The following is a 10,408-nucleotide window of genomic DNA, read 5'->3' as shown; positions in this document are numbered from 1 at the left end:
CGCCCCGCAGCGCGCTCTGCCGGCCGGTGACGTGGCCGGGCCGCCGCCCGGGAGCCAGGAAGCGCCGCCGCCCGCCGCCCGCCGTCCCGCCCCCGGCCCGGCCCCCGAGCCTGGGCTCCCGCGGGCGGGGCGGCCGGCCGGCCGGGGGGCTTCCGCTCTGGGCCAACGAGGGCTCCGCGCCGCCGAGGCCCGGGAGGTGGCTGCCGAGCCCGGGCCCCGCCTTCCCAGAACCCGGGGGCCGCCAGGAGGTGACCGTGGGCAGGCCGGGGGCCCCTCGTGACCCCGGGGCCAGGAGCGAGAGGGTAGAGGGGATGGTGCAGGCGGGCAGGCTCAAGAGCCATCTCGGATGGTGGTTTAAGGCAATTTGAATTTATTTAAGGGAAAGAGGCCGGGGGATGGGACCTCCAAAGGGAAGGGCTGGCCAGCACCGGGCCAAGGGGACATGGGGTGGCTGACGGCCCCGCCAGGAGCAGGAGTCCATCCTTAGGTGCAGTCACTGGCCGGGAGCCCTTGTCGCCTGTGGTCTGGGGCTGAGCTGGGCTGGGGCTGGGGTGGATGCAGGTGTGCGATCAGGTGTCTTCGGACAGTTTCCATTCCTCATAGGGTCTGACTCCTGGCGTCCAGCAAGTTCTTCCGGCTCCTGGTTCTCCTGTGGCCGGAAGCGCACAGATGGCCTGAGGACGGTGTTGCTCTCCAGCCCTAACACGAAGCTTCACTCCAGTGCTGGCCGGAGCCTCGCAGGTTGGAGGCACCCCATCCATTGTGACCTGCGGCTTTGTTGTCCTCACCCTGGGTTGAGCACCTCCTCCTTGGGCCTGGTGGGGTGAGGAGCCCCCACCCCCCATGTTCATTTGAGTAGCCACCTTGACCTGACCCGTTGCGGGGGACAGTGGTATCTAACGGCTCTTAGGTTGGGAGTCAGGTTGACCTCACTAATGTTTCCTTCTTGGAATGACAAGCTGTAGCACAGCAGCGCAGGCCAGAAGAGACTCCAGGGGCTGGGGGCTGTTGGCCAGAGAGCTGGGAGGCAGGAAGGGGGCGTGGGGAAGGACCACAGGTGGGCAGCAGTCCTCCCAGTGCTGGGTGGCATGAGCAGGTCAGCCACCCTCTCTGGGCCTTGGTCTCTGCCTCTGTAGGAGTGAACCACCTGAGCCAAGGGGCCTTACCACACACCCCTTTCCCTTCTCCCCCTGGAGGCCTTCATCTCGCCCTAAATTACTGGCCTCCCGCCCCACTCCTGCTACCCATGACCCTTCCTGGCCCCCTCATCCTGACTTCCGGTACGAGGCAGTCCTTGGAGACTCAAACTGTGGTCCAAGGGCCAGCACGTCTGCTTCACCTGCTGGGAAGGCAGCATCCCAGGCCCACCCGGACCTACTGAACCAGAATCTCTGGCTAAACTAGATCCCCGGGTGGTTTGTGTGCACAGGAAAGCTTGAGAGGCACTGATCTAAACACGAGGGAGGTACTGTTATTAGTCTCACTCTGCACTGGGGAAACTGAGGCATGGAGAGGTTACGTAGTTTGCTTAAGGTCCCACAGACACTGAACAGTGGAGCCTGGGTTCCAACACGTAGTTTGACTTCAGGGTTCATGCCATCAACCCATCACATCACACTGTGGGTTTTTGTGGGAGGTGATGAGTTCCCTGTCATGGGAGGTGGGGGGCAGGGGGTGAGGGCCCATTTGCCAGGGATGCTGCAGTGGGGACTCCTGCCCTGGCACAGAGGTTGAGATGACAATAGCAATCAAGTAGTAAACCAGGTTCTCTCCATTCAGCCTCAGCAGGCACCGGTGACAGGCTCTAAGTCCTTGCCTTGCTGGTGATGGCCACTGAGGCCTCAGTAGGCCAGGTGGGTGGTCCAAGTCCCTCTGGGGGGAGGAGCCAGGCACTCATCCTGGGGCTGTGGCAGGTTCTGAATGAGCTGCTCTGTCCCCTCCCCCTCCCCCAGCCCTGCCCTCCCAGATGCCTCCCGCTGATGCCCAGAGAAGGCGGTGGCTATTTAAATACCTCAGGTGTGGCTACAGTTCTCTCTGCCCAACAGGCTGGCATCTCCCTCTCAGCGCCCACCTCCTCCCAAACCAGGGAAAGCACGTGCATTTGCCATTTGGTGAAACATCTGTCCTCCTGAGCAGCAACGCCCACTGCCAGCAGGAGCGGGAGCAGGGCTAGGATCCTCCTCTTCCCTGATTCTCCAGGGGAGCCCCAGGGGGACAGGCCAAGGCCAGGGGAGGTCTGAGGGGCGAGGCCGAGGGGAAAGAACCCAGGCGGCAAGACCTTAGGGCCGCAGTGGCCTTGAGCCTGCCATGGCCCCGCTCTGGGCCTCAGCTTTCCCATCTGTTAAAGGGGCTAATGAAGACAGAAGTACTGCTTGGCCCCTTTGTATCTAGTCTTCCCGATGGAATCGATACTCCCTATGTCTCAAGACCGGGAGCTCATCTCCCCCAATTTACAGATGAGGGAACTGAGGCTCACACTTGCCTCTTGCTTCCCCAGGTCGCATAGATCTCTTCCCGCACTTCTACCACCCCGTCCGCCCTTAGTAATCAGCCCTGCCTTGTTCAGGTCCAGCCCATCTTCCAGGTGGAGCATTTTTCACCCCGCCCCCCTTCTCCGTGGAGTAGAGGGAAAGCCTCCTCATTAGAAACCCTTGGCTGTGGCCCATGCCCGCACCCCGGCCACCTGCACCATCACACACTATTTCCCCTTTGCCAGGTGGTTCCAGGCGAGTCCCTCACCCCTGGGCGCCTCACTTTCCTGACACTTAAAATGTGTCTGCGGTAAAAGCTCATGGAGGGGAAGCCCAGAGGGACATTTCCTTCAGCTCAAAGGCAAGGATTCTTTTTTTAAAATAATTAATAAAGCAAAACATATGTTCAAAGTCAGATTGCACATACTTCTTTGGGTTTTTAATATTTAAAAAATCTTTTTTTTAATGTTAAAACACACACACACACACACACACACACACAAGAAGCGCGTCCCATCTTTTTTCCTTCCTGGTCCTCGCTCTTTGCATATTTTCCCACCGTATTCAGCATCCTGTCAGGTGCTTCCAATTGTGTGGAAGGAACGCGGGGCTAGAACGTCAGTCACCATCCCGACGACACGCCTCCACTAATCGGTGCCTTTCGCAGGGGCGGGGCCTGGAGGGAAGGGGGCGCCGCGGGCCGGGCTCCCAGGCCTCCCACCGGGTCCCCAGGGGCCGCTGTGGGTTCTTCGGGCCTCGGTGAGGGGCCGCTCCCCCGTGGAGGGAATGGACTCTTCCCAGGCAGCCCCGAGGGCGAGTCCATTCCCTACCTGGGTCGGGTGGGCTGCGGGCAGCCTTTCCCTTCCTGCGGTCCTGCCCAGCACCTTTTGAGTGACATGCGGCAGGGCCACGGCGCCCCCATTTGCACAGAGAGGCGAAACCAAGGGTCCCAAACCTCTTCTCCGCTTTCAGTGCCAAGCACAGTTACTGAGAACCCACTGTGTGCCAGGTGCCTTGCGGGCTGAGCTTAGAGGCGCCTCCAGGAGCCCTTGGGACACGGTGGGAGGTGGGCGCTGGTGCATGTGTTGGACGCAGCACAGAGGAGAGAGTCTTACCCTGGGTTGCTGGGAGTCGCCAGGGAAGATTTCAGTTAGGAAGGCTTCAGAGGATGCCCTGGTGGGTTTTGAAGTATGAGTAGGAGTTTGCTTGCCTCAAGGACAAAACCTGGGGAAGAGAGTAGAGTCCCAAGTAGAAGTAACTACACACACAACTGCGCAGAGATATGCTACGAACCGCTCTCCCAGCACATTTAAAAAATCCTCACCTGAGGCTGTGTTTCCACTGATTTTGTAAAAAAAAAAAAAAAGTTTTATTGATTCTTAGAGAGAGAGGAAGGGAGATGGAGAGAGAGAGAAACATCTATAAGTTGATCCCGCAGGGGTTTCACCGAGGATCGAACCGGTAACCTAGGTATGTGTCCTGAGCAGGAATCAAACCCGCATCCTTTTGGTGCATGGGAGGACGGTCCAACCAACTGAGCAACCCGGCCAGGGCGCCCAGTGCATTTTATTTTATCACTCTTTAAAAGAGGCCAGCAACCGCCCTAGCTGGTCTGGCTTAGTGGATAGAGCATGGGCCTGGGGACTGAAGGGTCCTGGGTTTGATTCGTTTCAAGGGCATATCCCTGGTTTGGGTTGCAGGATTTCATCATTGACGTTTATCTCTCTCTCTCTCTTTTTTTTTTTTTTAATATATTTTATTGATTTTTTACAGAGAGGAAGGGAGAGAGATAGAGAGTTAGAAACATCGATGAGAGAGAAACATCGATCAGCTGCCTCCTGCACACCTCCCACTGGGGATGTGCCTGCAACCCAGGTACATGCCCTTGACCGGAATCGAACCTGGGACCTTTCAGTCCGCAGGCCGACGCTCTATCCACTGAGCCAAACCGGTTTCGGCTATCTCTCTCTTTTTTTAAAATATATTTTTATTGATTTTCAGAGAGGAAGGGAGAGGAAGAGAGAGAGAGAAACATCAATGATGAGAGAGAATCCTTGATTGGCTGCCTCCTGCACACCCCCCACTGGGGATCCAGCCGCAACCCAGGCATGTGCCCTTGACCGGAATCAAACCCGGGACCCTACAGTCCGCAGGCCGATGCTCTATCCACTGTGCCAAACCAGTTAGGGCTCTCCCTTCCTCTTTGAAATCAACAAAAATATTTTTTAAAAAGACCAAAAGATTAAATGAAAAATAAAAGAGGCCAACGTCTGGGAAGGGTAGGGGGGAGACAAACGTCTAGGTGAGGAAGACCTTCCTGGGCGTCTCAAGCTCCACTATTTACACAATTTATTCAATAAGGCATGGTGCTCTCATCGGTAACCTGGGTGTAAACCAAGTAGTACTGACTTCATAGGGTGTTAGGTCAGCTCAGTATCTACCGTGCTTTGCCAGGAGTGCACACCGACAAGGCCCGTGCAGCGCTGGGAGAGGACACAGAAATTTTGTGTCCTCGGAGGCGATCCTCCCTCGCTGGTTTATTTTCTATTCCGGGAGAAGTGCAAAAAGGACAATTAAAAATAGTCTGTGGCCGACAATTAAAAATTAAGGACAATTAAAAATTCCTGGGGCGCTGGAAGTGTGTTGTGTCTTATCTGAGCGGTGGTTACACGGGTTTTATATCTGTAAAACCATCTGCACTCTTAAGATGTATGTATTGTTATTCCCTAATAAACGGAAAGGAAAAACCTAACAACGCTAGCACAACGCCCCCTCTCCTGCCCGAGGGCGACAGGTGTCTCTCGGTTCCAAAAGCCACTCTCCCGAGCGGCGCAGGCTCTGCGCCCCGCGCGGCAAGTCAGGCGCCCGTGCGCCCGGCGCAGCGGCCCCGGCGAGGTTCCCAAGGCAACCGCACGCCGCTCGCCGCGTCTCCCGAGTGACGAGGCGCCGGCGAAGACCCGGAACCCGGATTCGTGAACCTGAGCCACGCTGGAGCGCGGCTGACCGAGTGCGGAGGGGGGCGACGAGGCGCTCTTCGTCCTTGCGCGGGCACTCCGAGGGCATCGGGCAGGCACCGCTCCCCAGCCCCGGGCTGCAGCCACAAACTGCTGCTTGAACAGCCCTGGGCATTCATTCACTCTCAGCTTTCCCGTTGGCGTGGCTGCCACGATTACAGGGCGAATAGGAGGCAAAGCCTTCCAGCTCCTGCAGCGCAGCCAGGTGGACGCACGTAGGGCTGGGTGCTGGCGCCTCCTGGGTTCCGCTTCCCGCTCTGCTAGTAACTTGCTGTGTGATCTTCCAAATCCCTCTCCCGCCTGGGTCTCAGAGATGGGAACAGCACCCCTCAGAGTGGCTTTCACCAAGTAAATCCGTGAAATGCCATGTGTAAAAGTGCCTTACAAACTGCGAAGGGCTTTGCACGTGTCCACGACCATCACCTTGCCACCCTATTGCCTTCTTCCCTCATCATCACCCAGACCGCAACTGCAGCCTCAGTGCCAGCCGGCTGCAGTGCACCTGGGCTCAGAACTCTCTCCATGCACAGAGGTTTCCAGTCTTCAGGTGAGAGCCCTCCCTCCCTGCCCCCTACCCCATCCCCCCCCATACTTTTCAGTTCCCAAGGAATGGGCCCAAGGCAGCTCTCCTGGGCACAGGGATCCTCTGGTCCCCAGACCATCCACTTAGAGAGGTTCACAGAGACATCACCCAAACATCATGTTTGGACATTGTGTGTTCCTGTGCTGTGAAGCTGTGTATATACATTGGTGTGTGTGTGTGTGTGTGTGTGTGTGTGTGTGTTGGAGGCATGCATATGTTGGAGGGTGTGTGTACTTGAGACACATTTGTGTATGTGTATGTAAATGTGTGTTTATGGCTGGGTGGTGTGCGCTGGCAGGTGTGTGTTGTGTATTTGTGGCATATGTGTTTACCCATGCATCTATTTGTGTCTCTGATGGTGTATGTGCGTGTCTAGGTGGGCATTGGTGGGGTTGTGCTGGTGGTGTGCACCGTGGATGTGTAAGACTGTGAGCTCTGTGATTGTGCATGTGTAGGCGTGTGCTTGGGGTCTGGGGTGCCAGCTCTTTTCTTCCCCATCTCACTTCAATGGGGTGACCTTCTTCCCCCAGCTGAGGACGGTGGCCGAGGCCACAGGCATCTCAGGCTCGCTCCCGCCCCCTCTGCAGACCAGGTGGTTGCTCAGGTCTTTGGCTTGCCCAGGTTTTTGGCAGGTGTGGGCCCCGGGAGCCAGGGTGGGTGGGTGAATCTGGGGCCAGGGCTTGTGTGCCACCCTCCTTCCCTCCCCACAGCAGGAGCAGCAGCGGGAAAGGTTGGCGGAGGGGGGCTATTTTGGGAGCGTCTCCTTAGCAACAGCTGCCACAGGCCGTCTGTGGCAGTTTTCCTATAGGTGCTAAAATATTCCACCCTGGTGACTACTGAGTACTGGGGGGTAGGCGAGGGTGGGAACGGAGGGGGGAGAGACCCCTACAGTCCTCTACCCCCAGGGCACAGTCTGCTAGGGTGGGTCCTGACCCTCTGGGCCCCATCCCCTTTCCCTGCCTCTGGTCCTCGTCCTTCAAGGCTGCTCAGACTTTAAGGTCCTGAGACAGGCCAGCTGTGTCCTGTTCTGATTTCTAATCTAAGCAGCTGAGCTGCCTCAGTTTGCCCCATCTGTAGAATAGGCTGGCTGGACTTCAAGGAACTCTCCAGTCCAGGAACCTCTAAGCTCTGTGACCGATATTTTGAGGTGCTCTTTCCCTTCCCTCCCCAGTTGGCTCACCTTCCTGGCACGCCTCTCCTCTCCAGTCCTCCCAGCCTTCTGCGGTGCTCTCAGGCCCCTGTGGGACCAGGGAGGCCTGACTGGGCTCTCAGAGTGAGCCCGTTAGACAGTGCTCTGCTGGCCTGGATGGCCTTTCCCCAGAAGCTAGCAGCGGGTTCAAATCCTGGCTCAGACAGGTGCTTGCTTCCTGAGTGACCCTGAGCAAGGCCCTTCCCCTCCCCGCGTCGCAGTCCAGTTTCCTCCCGTGCACCAGGGCCAGTCATACTCTCTGCCTCAGAGGGTTGCCAGGCTCAGATGAGAATGGAGGATGAGCAGGAAGCTCTGGCCAAACAGATAAAGGTTTTACCATCACTCTCCACCGAACTTCACAACAGGTCTCACCCTTCCAGAGAGCTGTCCTTGGCCACCCAGGCCACACCACGTGTAACACTAGGGCCCGTGCCTCAGTTTCCCATCGGGAACAGTGCCTGTGGCACAGGGTTCTGTAAGGATTAAAGGAGGCAGTGGCTGTGAACGCCTAGAACGGTGCTGGGTGAACAGTGTGCATCAAGGGTGCTTGTCCTCAACTCCATCCAGGGGATGCCTCTGTGTTAGATGATATTCTGAGGCCCAGAGAGGACAAGCAACTTGCCCAGGGTCACCCAGGTTCTGACACCCAAACCTACCCTCCCCCACCCTCACAGCCTCTGCACACCTGCCTCACATCCCTACCTGCCTGTAGAGCAGTGGTTCTCACCCTTCTGGCCCTTTAAATACAGTTCCTCATGTTGTGACCCAACCATAAAATTATTTTCGTTGCTACTTCATCACTGTCATGTTGCTACTGTTATGAATCGTCATGTAAATATCTGATATGCAGGATGGTCTTAGGCGACTCCTGTGAAAGGGTTGTTCCACCGCCAAAGGGGCCACGACCCACAGGTTGAGAACCGCTGCGGTAGAGCTACTCAAACATGGGCTGAACAGTGGTGAGTTCCTCTTTTAGATTTTAATCATCCTCAGAACAGGCCCTTAAAGGGGGTATTACCCTCTCCCTTTACATATGAGGACACCGAGGATGGAGAGGAGAGATGCGCTGCCCCGAGTCACATAAGGGTTAGATGGTGGAGAAGGGACTCTTTCCTGGGGCCCATGATATTTTCCCTGCCTAGAGCTGCCCTTTTTGCTTCTCCCCACCTCCTCCCAGTCTACCCTCAGCCTCCACGGGACCCTCCTTACAGGAGATGAGCAATGGGAGCCAGGCTGCGCCCCAGACTCAGCAAGGTCACCATCAGATGTTTCTTCTCATCTGTGACATCACAGCCACCATGCCTCCCCTCCCTTCTCCCAAAAGTCACTGCCCGCAAGTCCCCACCCTTCTTTAAACTGGTGCCCAGTGACCTAATATTAGGAACACATGCTCTGGGTCTACAGACACCCCTGTCTCCATCTCCCCCTTCTACCTGCACCCCCCCTCTTTCACCTGCACCCCACACTCTCAGGGCCAAAACCAAGCCAGGCCATTTGCCTCACCTGCACTCTCCTACTCTCAATCCCTGGAAAGGTATGATGGGTACCAGGCACACGTCTGCTGCTGAACCAGCATTCAGATGGCTTGAGTTTGCCCATTCGTTCACATACCAAGATTCACTCAATGGAACTTCAGTCCTGGCTGCATGCCTATGAGAGCACAGCTGGGCAAGGCGGGAGCTGGGCGTGGGATGGGACATGCACCATGGAGGTCTGCGCAGTGGTGAAGGGAGGACGGAGAAGGGACGGTCACTTTTACTGAGCATCTACTGTGAGCTATGCATGCTTGTGCATCTACATCACTGGATCTGCTCCTTTGAGGGGAGGGGTTGATAGGGCCCCCGTTTTACAGACAGGTTAAATAAAACACTTGCTCAAGGTCGTGCAGTTCCTAAGTGCTTTGGAGCCCAGGTTGGCCTGACTCCCAAGCTCACTTAACAAGAACTAAACTTGTGCCCAGTGCTGGGTGAGTGAATGAGGGGGTGGTGGGTGACTTCCGCAGGGGTTGTCAGGAGGCCTTCCTGGGGGAGACAGCATGGAGCCTGGGCCTGGAGAAGAGCAGGGATTCTCTGGGCCGAGGAGGAGGAAGGGCATTTCAGTCAGGAAGAACAGCATGTGCAAAGGCAGAGAGGTGTGGAAGCATCTGGTGTGTTCTGGAATCTGTGGGAATCAGGGTGTACGTGGAGGTATATGGGGGTGGGGTAAAGTGGGGCCTGGCTGTGCATCACCCCAGAAGTCGGGACTGGATCCTTTCAGGTGGGGAGGGTCTGGGGACAGAGGAGCAGTCAGGGTGGTTCATGTGTGATGGCTCCTGCGCTGGTTGCATCTTCCGGGGTCAGCTTGAAGGAGCTGGAGATTTCATATTCAGTAAGTTCCCCATCCGACTTCGGGGTGCCTCAGTCTCTCCCTCTCTTAACTGGGGGTGGTCGGAGATGGCCCGGCTCCTGGGAAGTTCCTCTGGCTGTCTCACTGCAGGCGTGCCCTCATCCCACTGCCCTGGAGGAGCGCTTCCCCACCTCCTTCCTCGGAGGGCTGGCTCCCCAGGGGCAGGGGTGCTGGGGACTTGCCCCCACAGTCCAGAGTGTGTGGAACCCAGACCTGGGGCACAGTCAGGGCGCGACCCTCCCATAGACAACACTGTGAAGTAATGAGGATGCAGAGAACAAGAGACTGGCGGCTGGACCACTCCGCCTCCCGGGTGACTTTGGCAGGCTGGTGACCTCGGAACTCAGTCTCCCAGTCTGTAAAATGGGCGGTGCTGCCCTCGGTGATTGTGAGGGCCCCTCCAGCAGGAGCGGGGTGCATAGGGTCCTTCACTGCCGGTGCTTCAGGAGGGGAGCGGCCCGGCGCCCAGGAACCCAGCCCCGACCCTGTCCCACCCACTCCCTTCCCGGCACAGGAGCCCTTTCCACCTGCCCCCGGGGGGCTGGAAAGCCCGGGAGCGGATGATCGGAATGGGTTCTGGGAGGAGCGCTCCGGGAGGCAGGAGGAAAACCCGGACCGGATCGAGGGCAGGAGCGGGGCCACGCAGCCCCCAGCCCCGCGCGACGGGCGGGTGGGAGGGGGTTTGACGTCCCCCCGGCCAGGGCGGAGGGGAAGGGCCGGGCCGGGCCCCCCGTGGGCCGTCGGGGGCTCCGGGGCTGGCGGGGTG

Source organism: Myotis nattereri, assembly GCF_964212035.1.
Source record: "Myotis nattereri genome assembly, chromosome: 2".
NCBI classification, from domain to species: Eukaryota; Metazoa; Chordata; class Mammalia; order Chiroptera; family Vespertilionidae; genus Myotis; species Myotis nattereri.
This window is presented reverse-complemented; position numbering follows the sequence as displayed.